The sequence below is a fragment of the Eulemur rufifrons genome, chromosome 18, assembly GCF_041146395.1.
Source record: "Eulemur rufifrons isolate Redbay chromosome 18, OSU_ERuf_1, whole genome shotgun sequence".
Classification (NCBI taxonomy): Eukaryota; Metazoa; Chordata; class Mammalia; order Primates; family Lemuridae; genus Eulemur; species Eulemur rufifrons.
This window is the reverse complement of record NC_091000.1, coordinates 23,481,141-23,498,302: the sequence shown is the minus strand read 5'-3', so window position 1 is coordinate 23,498,302 and position 17,162 is coordinate 23,481,141.

Genomic DNA, 17,162 nt, shown 5'->3' with positions numbered 1-17,162 from the left:
GAGGAGTCAAAGAACAAGTAGGATGACAAGCCACGATATATAAGAAAGCCAGGCTACTTCAGATGTCAGAGCCGGGCAGGGTGCACAACACATACACTCATGAGTTTGGCCTATCACGAGGAGTCAGATCCAGAATGGGGTGAGAAAGAAATCTGGGTACAGGATTGCAGAGACAAAAGAGGGTGCCCACATGTAGGGAACTGTTGACATGCATGGTCAAAGCCTAAGTGTGATAAGGAAACCATCAGTGCAGGGAATGAGAAAATGTGGTGCTAAAGAGATTGGTTACTTACAGATGATATGATCAAATATATATTAATAATTATGTTAAAATATTAATATCGTTGTTTTCTTCTGTTGGAGAATGGAGTTTCAAATATGTAGAAGAAGAAAACAAGAATAAACTCTGTAATTGTATTAGAACACATTATTTGCAATATATAATGACAGCTACAAAACTAAGTATAGATTTAAATTAGCATGTAAATATGCATGTGTGTGCATGCACATACATATATTCTTTCATTCTATTTATTGAGCGGGTCTTGAGCCAGAAACACTTTGATACTAATGACCTCACCTAATGCTCAGATTTTGGCTCCTAAATAACAATCTCTACTAAAAGGACTTAGGGCTCCCTGAAGAAATGGATGATTCTAGGACAGGAACAAGAAAATATAAGAAGTTGCTAGAAAATCTTGCCATTCCAGAAAGCAAGAGGATACTTAAATAAGAAATTGAATACTCAGGATACAGAAGCCACCTTAAAGGAACTTTCACTGATAATACATGAAAAATTTTGAATATCAAAATAAATACAGCAATGGAATATATTCCTTTCAATAAAGTAGGACACCATGAATCTGTTCTTAATTTATCAAATGAATAATTTGAAGGACTGATGAAGAACAGACTGTTTACCTAGTTTCAAAATACCACATCACAAAACGCTTATTGATTACCATAGGGAAAATAATAATTCCACAGTGGAGTAGCCAGGCCAACATCACCCTAATCAAGTGATTAAAATGAACATCATCTTAAATGGAACAAAACAAAATTGCACCCTACCTGATAGTACATAATGAGAATAACACATCATTGCTTCTGTGTTTCTACTAAAGATACGTAACCTGAATCCAAACATAAGAAAAGAACAAACTTATATTGAGTAAAATTCTACAAAATAACTCGTAATATTAAAAATGTCAGAGTCATGAAATGAAGGATATTGTTAGGAAATATCCCTGGTAATAAGATGACTAAAGAGTTATGATGGTTAGAGAATGATTTGATGATGAAGTCAATTCTTTTGATGTGAAAACATTGTTGTGACAATTGGCAACATTTGAATAGGGTCTGGTGATTAAATGGCAATGTATTAACATCAATGTTATTTTCCTGGATTTGATGGTTTTATTGTGGTTATGTAAAAGATTATCCTTGTTTGTAGGAAATAACAACTCAGTTATTCAGGGGGATGAGACAACATGTTGATAATACTATCAAATTGTTTGAGATATACAAATCTATAAAGTTAAAGATTGAGTAATATTAATAGAAAAAAGTAAAATTATGGTTTCACTTGGTCTTTGATGGAAGGTAATGGAATGAGATTGAAAAAATATGAAAAGAGAATAAATGAGTGAGAAAACAAATTATAAAACTTTTATAAATTTATATATAGTTGCTCATCTTTTTATTGTACTACTGCAATAGGCTTAGAGATTGACTATTTAATGTTAATAATCAATATGCATATACAATTTATAAGTTATAACATTTTTCCTAAATATCATCTAATGTCATCCTCTCTGCACAATTGTAAGGCTGATATTGTCCTCTAAAATTTAATAAAGAAATTCTGGATCAGAAAGAATGAGGAAGTTACTGTGCCTTACCTGAGCATTTTCTGTCATGCCATTTTGTCCTATGTGACTGTTTAAATCACCTTTATATAGCACAACAGAGACATGAGAAATTAAAAAATATCTCATGATATGAGGAAAGATATTAATTTAAAAAGAAATCATTTTAATATATAACAATGCTGGTCTATTTAAGGTTAAAGAGTAATATTTAAGAGTGTGATCTGAAGTAAAACTCCCTACATCTAATATTTGATTGTTTTTCAATTTGGCACAATTCATTTAAGCTTTCTAAGATTCAGTTTCCACATATGAAAAGGGATAATAATTGTATTCTTACAATGTGATTGTGGTAAGGGTTGCATAAGTTAACACATTTAAAGGATTTAGCTTTATATAACATATGCCAAATAAATATAAAGATTAGCATAATGATTAATGTAATTAAGATTGATTTTGATATAATGATAATTGTTGGTGTACTTCTAGCTCTGACTGCTCGGACGTTATGAAGTCAGTGATTTCAAGGCAGAAACACTGTGAGACAATCAATCAGTAAACTGATATGAGGATAAAGTTTGCTAAAGTAATTACGTGTTTGCCTTTGCATAAATGAAAACAAAATAAATCAGGTAACTCAATTTTAAGATGCATTTATAATTTAGACTGTCTATATTTCAATTACTTAAATTTTCATTATATTTCAGGAATAGAAATAATCAAGTGTTTAAATGTATCATATTCATAAATTTTCAATAAATTTCTTTTGGGATAGCCTTCTTAATTATCCTTGAGAATACTTTCATAGTAAAATAAACTTTATAAAAAAATTATTGCATCAGTAATTTTTTATTCTTTTAAAGATTCTCTAAAGTTTTAATGTTAGAGTTACTGTTGTGGTGAAATAAGAAAAAGTAAAAGTACAAAAAAATTATCCCCACCAAAAGCTAAGGATTTGAGATCATCAAAATTATATGGACTCCTTGTCTACACTGAAGGTCACGTCTCTCAGGTCTAGGGTTTCTCCTTTTCTTGGTAATTGTGACTTCTTTTCCAGGAAAATCATAGCCACAAAAGCCTCATAATAAAATACTCTACATGCTTTCTGGTCATCAAATAGCTCTTAGAAAAACAGCACTTTTACCAGTTAAATGTGAATGAATTGGAAGCACTCTCTTAGCATATAAAAGCTATTACAAATAAAAGGACTAGCAACCAATTGGTACTGTTTTTCAGAAGTTTGATAAACAAAAAATGGTCAAAAAAATGCATACAGACACACATATTCAAAAGGAAAGATATATATTTGAAAATTATTTGAATATATATGTGCCGGAATATAGATGCAAAAACTGATGGCATAATAGAATAAACAGTACACTTAATCTATCCTAAATAAGGCATCAATTAATTAGTTTACATAAATAGTTCAAGTCGGAAAACAATGATATGGAAGGATGAGAGTCAGGACACCAGATTAAATGTTATGAGCATTTGAGAAATACCTGATAGAGAAAAGACCATTGAAAAGGTAGTTAATTCAAATTTGTATGAGGATGCTGAAAGTGAGATGAGGGATCATGAAGTACATTGTTATTGTGATATCTTAGGTATTAGAAATAAGGTTTAGATCAAAAGACATTGAAAACCGAGTTGAATATTTTGCTTCCTTCTACCAAACTCTTACATGGTATGCAATAGCAAATACTGTATTAGATTACAGAATGCGAACTGGGCTTTAGTAAAGTTCTGACACTAATCTCTGCTATCTCTCTAGATTTTATTTTCTTTATTGGAATAGTAGATGCTATAATAAATAGAACTATATTCATTAAATGAACGCTCACTTCCTGCCTGGCTCAAGGATTTTTATATTTTATCTTTCCAAAATGTATCATTACTTGGTCTTTCATTCAAATTAAGTGAGGGCACATTTTGTAACCTGGGAAGGAATTTTTAAGCATCTTTGGACAGAGTGCAGTAGATATTTCCTGGTCAGAGACCAAAGAGTAAAGAACTATTTTAGGGATAAAGTGGAACATAGAACCTAGGAGATCTAATTTTTATTTTCATTCCTTCCATTGTTTTACTCTGCTAGACCCCAGTGATCCATTCGGTGGTATATAATTCTAATACTCAAAACATACTCAATACACATAACATACAGGTAATATAATCTAAAACACTTTATACTTGTTCCAAAGAAAAGGACACACAACATGAAACATTCATATTAGTTATAGATGTTATAAATAGATTTAAGTAACTAATATAAAAATATAAGATTAATATAAAAGAAATTCTTAGAAATTAATTTAACATTGTTATTACAATCTGTATGAATGGCCAATGCCATAACAGGGTCTGTCATTTCCTGGGTCTGCTCATCTCTTCTGCTCTGCATCTATCTAGCACTCCCACACTCATCATGGCAAATGGCTAAACTTATAAAAGTTTCAATAATTTAGGGATCCACAGTATTTTGATACAATTATATATTTTTTCTCTATCAGCCTCTTTTTTGCTTGGTGTTATAGTCTGTGCAGTTTGAAATCCCCATTTAATTTATTCACTATCATTTTATGGAGACATCTACCATTTTACTGGGGTTCTTATTATATTCTTACAGCATCTCCCCAAAAAATCCTGCTATAAATAAAGCAGGATTCCAAAACACTCAACACATCTGTAGAGAATTAATGGAAGTAGTAGACTGATTTCATTATAATGCATACTAATACACACATATAATGTACATCGTAGACTTCTCAATAAGCTTACTTTTGCCTATTCGGCTCTTCTCAACTCTTTGCAACTATTTCAATTATTTTACACTTTACTTAAAAGTTTGTTGTTCCAATTCCCAGCTAACTCTAAGAGTATGACTACATTGACAAGTAAAAAGAAAGAAAAAGAATATTTAAAATGGAAAATTGTTTCAACATCTAGCCATTAATTTTGCAAACCCATATACATCCATATACACCCTCTTTTTCTATACTCATATTACAGTGGGAAAATTATCCCCTTTTCAAATGTCCTCTCTCTACCATGCCCTCTCACATTTTCAGATACTTAATCTTAACATGACCTCTTCTTCCTTTCTTTTCAATTCCTCCCTGTCTATTGGTATCATACCAATAGCATTTTATGATCTTAAAAGCATAATAATAAGTAGCCAAAAATTCTATGACTACATATTCATTCATTCACTAAAAAATATTTATTTGATGTTTGTAATTTGCCAAAGTATCATCTATATGATGAGGATACATCCATACACATGATAAAAAAATCCACCTTCTTGAAAAAAAGCAAAATAGATAACTCATTGTATAGGAATTTAGAAAGTGATAAGGTCTATTGTGAAAAAAAGTTGGAAAATAGGATAAAGAGTGTCAAAGGTGGAAGAAGAATGCATTATTTATATAAGATCATTGAGGATGTATCACTGTGAAATAACCTTTGTGCAAGGACTTGAAAAGGTAAGGGAATGAGTCAAGAGGATATCTTGGGAAAAAGTATTTTAAGTGCATAGAACAGCTAGTACATGGAGAAGGAGTACACTTGATAAAGTTAAAGAACAGCAAAGAGGTAACTGTCACTAAAGAAGAGTGGAAAAAAGGGAGAGATGTAGGAAATAAAGTCAAAAAAGCATTGGGGGACAGGATCTTACAGGCCATTGTAAGGATGTTATTTGCTTTGAGTGAAATGGGGAAACACTGGCTATTTTGAGACAAGGAGTGTTGTCATCTAACCATGTTTAAAAAGATCACTTAGGCTTTGTGTAGAAAATAGAATGAAATATTCAATGGTGAAAGACTTAAAACTTAGGAGAGTACAGCAATAATAGAGCCAAAGATGATAAAAACTGAGACTAGATATAGATAGTGGTAACTACTTGTGTAAAACACAATAGACCATAATTGATTGATGGATTAAATATGAAATGTGTGAGGAAAAGGTGAGCTAAGGATAAATCTAAAATTTAGAGTCTATGCAATTACAAGACAGAGTTATCATAAAGCAAATGGAAGAAGATTGCTACCAGGGAATACTGATGGATGTGTTCAGGAATTCATATTGAATATTTTGAAGTATTAACTAGTAATCAAGAGGAAATATTCAGTAAGAAATTGGAATACATAAATACATGATTACATGTATCATGTTCAGGGGATTGCCAGTGTATAGATGGCATTTAAAAGCCATTGGACTGAATAAGATCACTAAGTATATAGAAATAAGAATTTCTAATGATTCCTTGGCTGTTCAGAGCTTTTTAATTTAATCAGGTCCCATTTATTTATTTTTGTTGCTGCTATGATTGCTTTTGGGGTCTTCTTCATAAATTCTTTGCCTAGGGTATTTTTTTTTTTTAACATTTTCTTCTAGAATTCTTATGGTTTCATGCCTTAGGTTTAAGTTTGTTATCCATGGTAAGATGATTTTTGTGAGTGATGAGAGATGCAGATCCTGTTTCACTGTTTGAATCTTCTACATGTGGCTACCCAATTTTCCAAGAACCATTTATTGAGTAGAGATTCTTTTCGGCACTGTATGTTTTCATCTGTTTTGTGAAAAATCAGATGACAATATGAGGATAATTTTATGTCTGTGTTCTCAGTCCTGTTCCATTGGTCTATGTCTCAGTTCTTGTGCTAGTACAATGCTGTTTTGATTACTATAGCCTTGCAGTATAGTTTGAGGTCTGGTAGACTGATACCTCCCAATGTGTTCTTTTTGCTTAAGGTTGTTTTGCTATTTGGTGTCTTTTCTGGCTCCACATGAAGAGTAGAATTATTTTTTCTGGATTTGCAAAAATTGATGTTGGTATTTTAATAGAGATTGTATTTAACCTATAGATCACTTTGTATAGTATGGACATTTTAAAAATATTGATTCTGCCAATCCATGAGCATGGTATGGTTTTCCATCTGTTTATTTCCTCTGAAATTTCTTTTCTCAGTGTTTCATAGTTTTCCCTATATAGGTCTTTCACTTCCTTAGTTAAATATATTTCCAAATATTTTATTCTCTTTGATGCTATTGTGAAAGTTATTGCATCTTCAATTTGATTCTCAGCTTGACTGTTATTGGTGTATATGAAGGCTACTGATTTGTGTGCATCGATTTTATAGCGTGAGACTTTGTTCAATCCATTTGTCAATTCCAGGATTCTCTTTTTTGAATCTTTGGGATTTTCTAGATATAATTCATATTATCAACAAAGAGCAATAGCTTAACCTCTACATAATGGGAGAAAATATTTGCATGCTACACATCCAATAAAGGGCGATAACTAGAATCTATATAATAGAACTCAGGAGAAACAACAAGAAAAAATCAAGCAACACCTTTTTAAGTGGGCAAAGGACATGAACAGAAACTTTTCAAAAGAAGACAGACTAATGGCCAACAAACATATGGAAAATTATTCAACATCATCAGGGAAATACAAATCGAAACCATAGTGAGATATCACTTAACTCCAGTGAGATTAGCTTTTATCCAAAAGTCGCAAAACAACAAATGTTGGCATGGGTGCAGAGAGATAGCAACACTCATGCACTACTGGTGGGACTGCAAACTAGTACAACCCCTGTGGAAAGCAGTATGGCGATAACACAAAAAGCTACAGGTAGAACTACCGTTTGATCCAGCAATCCCATTACTGGGCATCTACCCAAAGGAAAAAAAAACATCCTGTAAAAAAGACACCTGTGCTCAAATATTTATAGTAGCACAATTCACAATTACAAAGATGTGGAAATAACCCAAGTGCCCATCAATACATGAGTGGATTAATAAAATGTGATATATGCATACCATGGAGTACTATTTAGCCACAAAAAAGAAAAGAAATGATGAACTACCTTTTGTATTATCCTAGGTGGAGTTGGAGCCCATTCTTCTAAGTGAAGTATCCTAAGAATGGAGAAACAAGCACCACAGGTGCTCACCATTAAATTGGTACTAATTGAGCAATACCTATGTGCACATGTGGAAGTAATATTCACTGGGTGTTGGGCAGGTGGGAGGGGGGAGCAGGGAGTGGGTAAATTCACAACTAATGGGTGCAGTTCACACTGTCTTGGGAATGGGCACCCTTGTAGATCTGATTCAGGTGGTGCAAAGCCAATACATGTAACCAAAGCTTTTATACCCCCATGGTATTCTGTAAGAAAAAAAAAGAAGAAGGAAACAAAAGAGGAAACCCAAGAAAAATGTGCAAAGAGAATAAACAGGCAATCCAGAAAAATAAATAAATAAATAAATAATACAACGAAAGAGTCTCAAGAACTTAGCACTAGGTGACTCCAAAGACAAAAATAAGCTTTCTAATAAATGTCAAAGAAGGCTGAGAAAGAAGAAACTTGAAGTTAGAAATAAAACTTAAAATTGTGCTACTCTGGAAGCAAACTGAAGGAAATGATTAAAGGAGAGGCAGTGGTGACTGTATAAATGTCATTAATAATTAGTACAGTTAGGAATCACAATTGACCCTTAGATTTAACAGTATGGAGGTATATGTGGTATATGTATACCATGGAGTACTACTCAGCCATAAAAAATGAAATGGTGAACTACCTCTTGTATTATCTTCGATGGAACTGGAATCCATTCTTCTAAGTGAAGTATCACAACAATGGGAAAACAAGCACCACATGTACTCACCATTTAATTGGTACTAATTGATCAACACCTATGTGCAGTATTCAGGACTCTGATGAAAACAGTTTTGTTGGGAGATGGGGCCAAAACCTGAATGGATTAAATTATAAGAGAAAGTTAAAAGAGAAGAATCAGAGATGGTGAATATAGGCAATTATTTTTGAGAAGTTTTGCTATAAAAAAAATCAAAGAAATAGGATAGCACCTATTAGAATAAAGACTGACTCTTCCGTGGCCATAATAAACATCTGCTGGAACTGGCTTCAGTCAAATTTAAGAGATCAAGGGCACTTTGCCTCAGTGAACATGTTTTTGCAAGCCATTCATACGGTGTATCCCGTTGCTTCTGGATGTCCTCCCATCAAGAATATACTCTCTCCAATAAACTTGACAGCCAATCAAGAACACCCTCAAATGAGTAAGACCTCTGCAAATGATACCCACTTCTTGGATTCCAGAAAACCCACCAAATTCTGATCACCAATAATCCTATAAAAGCTTAACATTCTTCTCTGCTCAGAGATACTATGCCTAAGAAGCATAGTTGTTTGCTACTATAGTAGGCAATAAATTGAGCCTTGTGATTTTCTATTTCAGTTACTGAATAGTACCCTCATCATATTGATACCTATTCTTCCTACTATTGATGTATCTTTATTCTCTAGTCATTGCCAACATGCTTGAAAAAAATATCCACACTTGATGCTTTCATTTTCTTACATTCTCTTACCGCTAGTGTTGTATTTGTACTAAGTTTTGTTTCTAGTTACCACATTTTCAATTAAATTGCTTTTGATCTTTATACGGTGTTTTTCAAACTGGGTAAGGGAGAACACCTGGGGCACAAAAAGACTTTTCAAAGAGTTTATCCCAGCATGAAGATCTTTAAGGGAATCAGTTTTAAAATCTTCTCTCCTATTTGTATGTACTCTTTTCTCAATTGCTCTGCTTGAGAATGCCCTAAGGAGTAACCCTATCTCCACCTTACTAAACAAAGCCTTATCTCTAACTCTTCCCAAAATTTAATTTGGTAACTTTCTCAAGAGGTAAAACGTTCAAACAAAGGGACAGTGTTAAATTTTGATGGTTGAGAAGCCTGATCTTCCAAGGCAATGTAAACTATAGTGTGGTTTGAATTATTTCCATGTGTTATACATATAACAGGTAAAAGGGAAGCATGGCATTAGAAATGAGATTTTGACCTGTGTTTGGACATTCTGAGTACACACATGTGATAGAGTAAGAGAGTAGGACTTGGGGCAATTTTCATTTAATAAGTTTGCCTTTTTCAACATCCAATATTACCGAAGATTTCATGACTTCTGAGGGGTAATCCTGAAAGAGTATACAATAGTAAGAAATATTGGAAATGGCTTTCATTCCATCAACTTCTCTCTTTATTTACTTAATTCCATTTATGTACTTACTACATCAGTCCTACCAGAATATGTAGTTCTTATATGATAACTAATATACTAAATATTAAAATACTTTCTATAAGTTTCACACTTACTAGAAGCCACATACTTTTTGTTGGTGAATTTTTTCAAATTAATGTCATTCTAGTGATAAGTGGTATTTATACACATATACATGAAATAATTGAAAGGAAGTGGTCCCATCAAGCCTATTGTTTGATGCTTTTCTCATATAATTTTATTTGTATGTTTCTTATTTTAGTCATTCTCCAATATAGTTATATTTTATTAGCTCTTAATAATATTCACAATGATAATATAATTCTGAAGATGTTTTAGTAGAAGTTTATAGTCCAAGGAAAAATTTATATTGTACTAAATTTCAATTTACATACTTTTTATAAAGGAATGTGGTAGGGTGCTCAGAAATTAACAGGCAAAAAATATATATTATATTGGTATAAAATACCATAGGCTAGAGGTGTATAATTAGAAATTCAAGGAGAAAAATGAATAATTCAAAATTTCTAATTTAAAATTAATTTATGCATTTTTAAAAATGAATTAGAATGAATACATGAAATCACAATAATAATAGTTTATATATTTCTAATAAAATTTACTTTAGAGTAGTTTTAAGTTCACAGCAAAACTGAGTGGAAAGTACAGAGAGTTCTCTTATATCCACATATTATTTTTATTATGCAATATTTCAAACACAGGGAACAGGAAATAATGTAACAAAATAAGTGTGTGTATGTGTGTGTGTGTATATATGTATAAGAATGAAAATAAAATGATTAACTACATTTTCCTAGCCCTTTGAGAAAACTACCATTAAAACTTTATTCTTTAGGATATTTTTCTGTTTATATAAATATATATATTTTATAACTTGATATTGTACTCTGTATATTATTACCCACATGTTTTAGTTAATAGTCACCACTTTCCATGCCAATGTTTTTGTAAGTTTAAATACCCATTATATATCCACATTTCTCTAATTGTCCTAAAAATGTTTTTATAACAGCTTTTTTTGGGGTTCCATATAATATCCAATTCAATACAGTATCATATTTTATATTTACATGTTTCTTTAAGTATCCAGTAAATACATTTTCACCAATAAGAGTGCCAAATAAAATTAGGATGCATAATTAAATTTGAGTTTGCAAAGAATAAAAACTTATTTTGTTAATATAAATATGTCCCAAATATTAAAAAGTAAATTATGAAAACAGTTAGAAGGCTAAGATTATATTTTGTTGTTTTCATTATCATTATAATTGTTATTACTATTACTTTGCTGCTTACATAGATGTAGAAATCATGCTTACATTTATTTTACATCTTTCAGCTCTGGCTTTTATTATTTATATGGACAAAATAATTGTATGTCCAGGCCCCACAATTGTTGTCTATCCTTAGTATTTAAATGACTAAAATGCCAATACTAGTCAGTTTATTAAGATTCTCCATTTCCATGTTTTTAATTCCTAGCTTGCTTAGATTTTGTTATTAATATATATATATAATTTTTTATCAACATAAACTCAAGGCCTATGTATTGTCTAAATTCTTACATAATTCCAAATTTCTATCCATTGCTTTATTACCTAATATTTGGAGGACAATTTGACTAGACAACAATGTCATATGTCATAATTGTTCTTCCTCAAAATTTTGTTGAACTTGCTCCACTGTTTTCTGACTTTGAATGTGCTGTTGGATGTTTTTCCATTTGTTTAAGAACAAATATTCCCAGGATTCTTACCTCTACATCAAAATTTCGTAAATATACTAGGATTTTTCTTGGTGTTTACAAATTAAATACATAAATACCTATCAAAATAATTAATGTGTATTGGTGTGGAGGAGGCCAGATGTAGTCTGAAACTTCATCAGTTTTAACTTGTCACTATACCCACTAACGACCCCATCTATTACGTCCTCCATTCCAGATGGGCTATCTTCCCTCGTTTTTTCCCCCTCTTTCTTTATAGGTCATTATAGTTAACAGAAAAAACCTTCAGTCTGACTCTTCAGCATTGTAATGTGATCAATGATTCCTCTTTCTTCCATACTTCCCTCAGCCAGAAAAATTTCAACATACCCAGGGTGGGTTTTGTGAGACAATAAAGATAAAAGGTCTTCTAGCTTTGCTCCTGCAATTCTGCCATATATTATTTTGCATCTTTATGGGAACAATCCGTAATTTTTCTCTTCCCTACATCATTCACCTGAAAATCAAAGTTTGAGAAAGCTTGTGTCATTTCTCAGTTTTTGCTGAAAATTTTCTTCATACTTACTTGGTTTTAGAAGATTGTTTTAGTTAATGAGAGCCATTTCAATTTTTAAAAATTTTTCTTCTTATTTATTTCTTGTTATATCTACATGATTTTATACTATAATCAAAGCATAAATGTAACATTGAATATTGCTTACATATTTATGTTTTATTTTTGTTTCTGTTTTTATACCGTTATATTATTATACAGTGTTACAGTGAGTTGAGTTACTCATTTTTTTATAAATTTCAGAATATCATGGGGTACAAATGCTTTGGTTAAACAAATTGCCTTTGCACCACCCTAGTCAGAGCTACAAGCATGGCCACTCCCCACACAGCATGCACCTCACCTGTTAGGTGAGAATTTACCCATCCCCTCTTACACCCTCCCCCTCCCACCTGCCTGACATCCAATGAATATTACTTCCCCTATGTGCACATAAGTACTGATAAAAGCCATATACAACAAATCCACAGCCAACATCATACTGAACAGGGAAAATCTGAAAGCATTCCCGCTTAGAACTGGAACCAGACAGGCTTGCCCTCTATCACCACTTCTACTCAACATAGTTCTGGAAGTCCTAGCCAGAGCCATCAGGCAAGAGAAGGAAATCAAGAATATCTAAATGGGGAGAGAAGAGGTGTTTCACTTCTTTATTTTGATATATTTTGTTAATATAAACAGATTTGTACATACATATGATTTATCTCTATTAGTATACTTATTTGAATTTTTAATTGATAATCATTACAAAGTATATATTTTCTTTGCATTTAAGGCATACCCAATTTTAAGACACAATCAACATTTTCCTAGGCAGTATTTTTCTGTGGCCATTGGAATTGTAACAAATAGATTACTTTTTTTTCCCCTAGAATAATGAAGGTAAACTGTGGCTCTGGCATTCCCAGGCAGTAATAAAGAGAAGAAGATGGAGAAGATAGATTTATGAAAGAGGTTGATAGATGGATGGAGTAGATACAATATTCTCCTTCTTCTGTGTAACTAATTTAAAAAATACAAAATTTTATTCTTCCTATGTTTTAGGAAGAATAAACTGTCATGTTTTACACTGTTGACAACAATGCTAAACAGGCTACTTTGTCAAGGGAAAACAAATCATAAAAACATGGAGAAATCGTAGTAGTTCAAACAGAAGTGAACACATGATTAAAATTTGACATTATTACTAAATGAACTGATAGGAAAGTTGCATTATATACATCTAGAAGGTGAATGAGAGACTGCATACAACAATCAGTTGTTACTATTATGATTGATAAAATTGCACTATTTGTTGACCTCTGGAGCTACCAAAAAATGTGATGATACGGAAGAATGTGGACAGCTCAGTTCTTTTTTTATATTCATATGTCCCTATTTATATTACATCTATAGATAGACAATATTTCAACAAAATGATATGAAAATTAAATGCCATGATTAAGAACCTATGATCTCTTTTTCTTTACCATAAAATTCAATGATAGAATTATATGAGATTTTACCAATGCATAATTTCTTTTGAAATCTATTTTTATTATTCAGTAACTTTCTAGAAAAAGTTGCTTTTCGTTAGAAAATAATCCTTAAAAAATACTCAACTCTGCAATTTTGTAAAATTGTTTCAGTTACTTTTAAATATCTAATGATTACTTTTCTGTTTGAGACATTTAAAATGCTTCTCTGGATTCCTCAATGTAACTCTGAGTTATCCTGGGAATAGTTAGAATTGCTTTTTAACTCTTATAGGTGATTGTGTTATTTTTAACAAGTACAAGTTTTTCCATGATTCTTGTATGTTTCTGATGGTTGTGCTGTTAGATATACAGCCTTTAGTTAATTTTCCAATTTCAAAATATTTAATTTTTAGTAATTTGTTTAAATTATTTGCACTACACTACAAATTTTTAAGCTATAGACATTTTAAAACATAATTTTATAATTTAATATAATCCGTTTTTATAACCTTTGAAAATTCACCATATGAAAATTTATCTGTAAGTATAAGTACATTTTTTTCTTTTTATAAAAATATTATATAGAGACAGCAACAGTTGCTGGTGGATTTTATGTACTTGTAAACTCTAAAGATGGAGAATGATAAACAATGAATTTCTTTACATTGTTTCTTACCACAATTATTAAATTCCAAAACTATCAATAATGTTGCAGTGTGTTGTATAGCTTTTAAATATATAGTACCACTGATAAATCATAATTTGTTTTTGTTGTTTCAAATTCCGTTTATTAAATTTCTAAAGCTTCCTTTCAAACATCACAGTGAAATTCCTATAATGTTTTAGATGAATTTAATAAGCAGTGATTTTTTTTCAAGCAATGATTGTTTTTGAAAGATAAAAATCCTAATGATATTTCCAGTTTTAAGCCATTTTAAAGAATGTTTTTGGTTGAAGAAAAATAATGCTTTCAAGATGCATTTGTGCTTACAAAATTACAACATAGATATGTACATATTTGTTTGGTGTGGCATAAGTTTTGTTATCCTGGTCAGCAAAGCTGACTCTACAGAGGACTCTGTACACAAATAGATTCACACTATTTATGAAACTGAGTTAACTAATGTGTTCTTCCTTTACGGTTCCCTTTGTTTGTGTCCATACATAAAATGAATATAATTTTATCTCCATCTGCATCCCACTATAACCTTATTACCTATTTTCCTACAAGTTGTGTCATTTCAACACATCAATATTAAATACGGAAGGCACTTAAGTAAAATAAAGGCAATTAATGTTTTTAGAATTTAACTCCATTTTATTGTCATTGGCAAGAAATTGTTCCTTAGGTAAAATGAAACTAGATTTTAAAAAGACTTTTGGTAAGATCAATATCTAGAAAAATATATATGATATTTAATAAACTGATAAAATTTTAAAATAAAAATAAGATAAATCTAGCTGTTCATAATCTTTACCAGAACTGGACTGAAATTATTCATTTATATTTAATAACTAACAAGCCAGGAGATATTATTATTTAGTAAGGTATTTTGAAGAAAATATGTATTTTTAATTAGAGAATGAATGTAATTAGTAATATAGCAGATGAGGAATATATTATGTATAATATTTTACATAATTGTTCCATATATAATAAAAAAGATTGTAATAAATTTACACTGTTTAAAATTATAATCACAATAACAGCTAACATTTCATTAGTGTGTACAGCTTTTGTTCCCTTCAACTTATAAGGATTATGTATTTAATTCTGAAAAGAACATTGTGAGATAAGTATTAAAGTCATTCTATTACAAATGAGGAAATAGAGGCACAAAACAAGTTAAGTAACTTGCTGAAGTAAAAGCCATTAAATATTGGAACTAGAGCAAAAACTCTTAACTATGAAGATGGATGTTGAAATTAATAATATGGATAAAATTTTTAACTTTAAAATAACTAATTTAAAATCAAATAAATTAAAAGTTAAATTAATTAACATCAGCAATCTGAAAAAAAAATTAGCAATCCAGATGACACTGGAAAATGAGTTTTTAATTTATTTTTTGGACATATTATGAATAGATTAGTTGGTTAGGTATGTCCTTGGCAGAAACACACCAGAAAGGGAGCAATTAAGTGTGTGTGCAAAGTTAACAACACAAAATAAAAAACATGAGTGCTAACTTCTGAGTTGCAGCAGGAATAATCAACAACAAGGAAACTAGGATGACTATTAATACTTGGCTGAGAGGAACTATTGCAGAATTTAGGCAAAAATAATCTGTCCTTCTAGAATTTCTAATGGCCAGAAAGAAATGTGGACAGACTAGATACATGGATTTATAGGAAATGGTACAAAAATGTTTATACTGAAGAAAACAATGTCATTCCAGATTTGATGGTGTGCTCTTACTAAAATGATGAGAATCTGAGATGGAAGGCATAAAGAGTTTTCTACAAATTTGAATATATGTCTTAGGGATTTCTGTGGTCTGAATGTTGAAACTTAATCTCCAAAGCAATAACGTTAACAGGTGTGCCCTTCAGGAGACGATTAAATCATGAGGGTAGTGGTTTCAGGAATGGGATTGGTGACCTTATAAAAGAGGTTGAAAAAGACACCCTGGGCCTTTTGCCTTCCCATCTGTTCTGTCACGTAAGGACACAGAGTTCATCCTTTTTTTGCCCTTTTCCACTATCGGAGGATGCAGCAACAATCTCAGAAGAGGAGATTGGGTCCTCACTAGACAAAGAACTTGCAGGTGTCTTGAACTTGGACTTCCAACCTCCAGAACTGTGAGAAATAAATTTTTATTATTTATAAATAACCCAGTCTGTGGTATTTTGTTATAGCAGCCCAGAACAAACTAAGACAGAGATGAACATGAAAGAGTCAAATTTCAACTTACATCTGGTTTCCAGTAACAGCAGTTGAAGGTTAAACTGGTTCAACCTTTCCACTGCAAACAGGAAAAAATGATCAATAAAATAGCTTTTAAAAAATCTTAAAGGAATTGAAGATCTGAAAGATAATTTCCTCATGAACACTTATAATGAGAGGTAAACTTAATAAATGAACAAGAACTTGAGATATGTCCTGAGGGCATGTACCCACTTAAGTCCTGTTTCAATTTCAAAATCTGGCCTCCTAGGTTCAGAGGAATACAAATCAATGCCCAGATTGAGGAAACGTGGAATCTTCTAAAGGACATCTTCAAACCCACAATGGTGCCCTGTTACTCTCTGCAGGTGTACATGTGTCCTGCTTGCGCACACCATGTTCTTCCCTAGCCTACATTCCCTCTGCAGCCCTGCAAAGCTTGCCCACTTACCACCAGCGTTTCCATTTCCTCTGCATGCCCGTGCTAACATACTACTAATTATTGATTGGCGGCTACCCTCTTGAACTCCAGAGGCCTGATTACATTGTTAGTAATC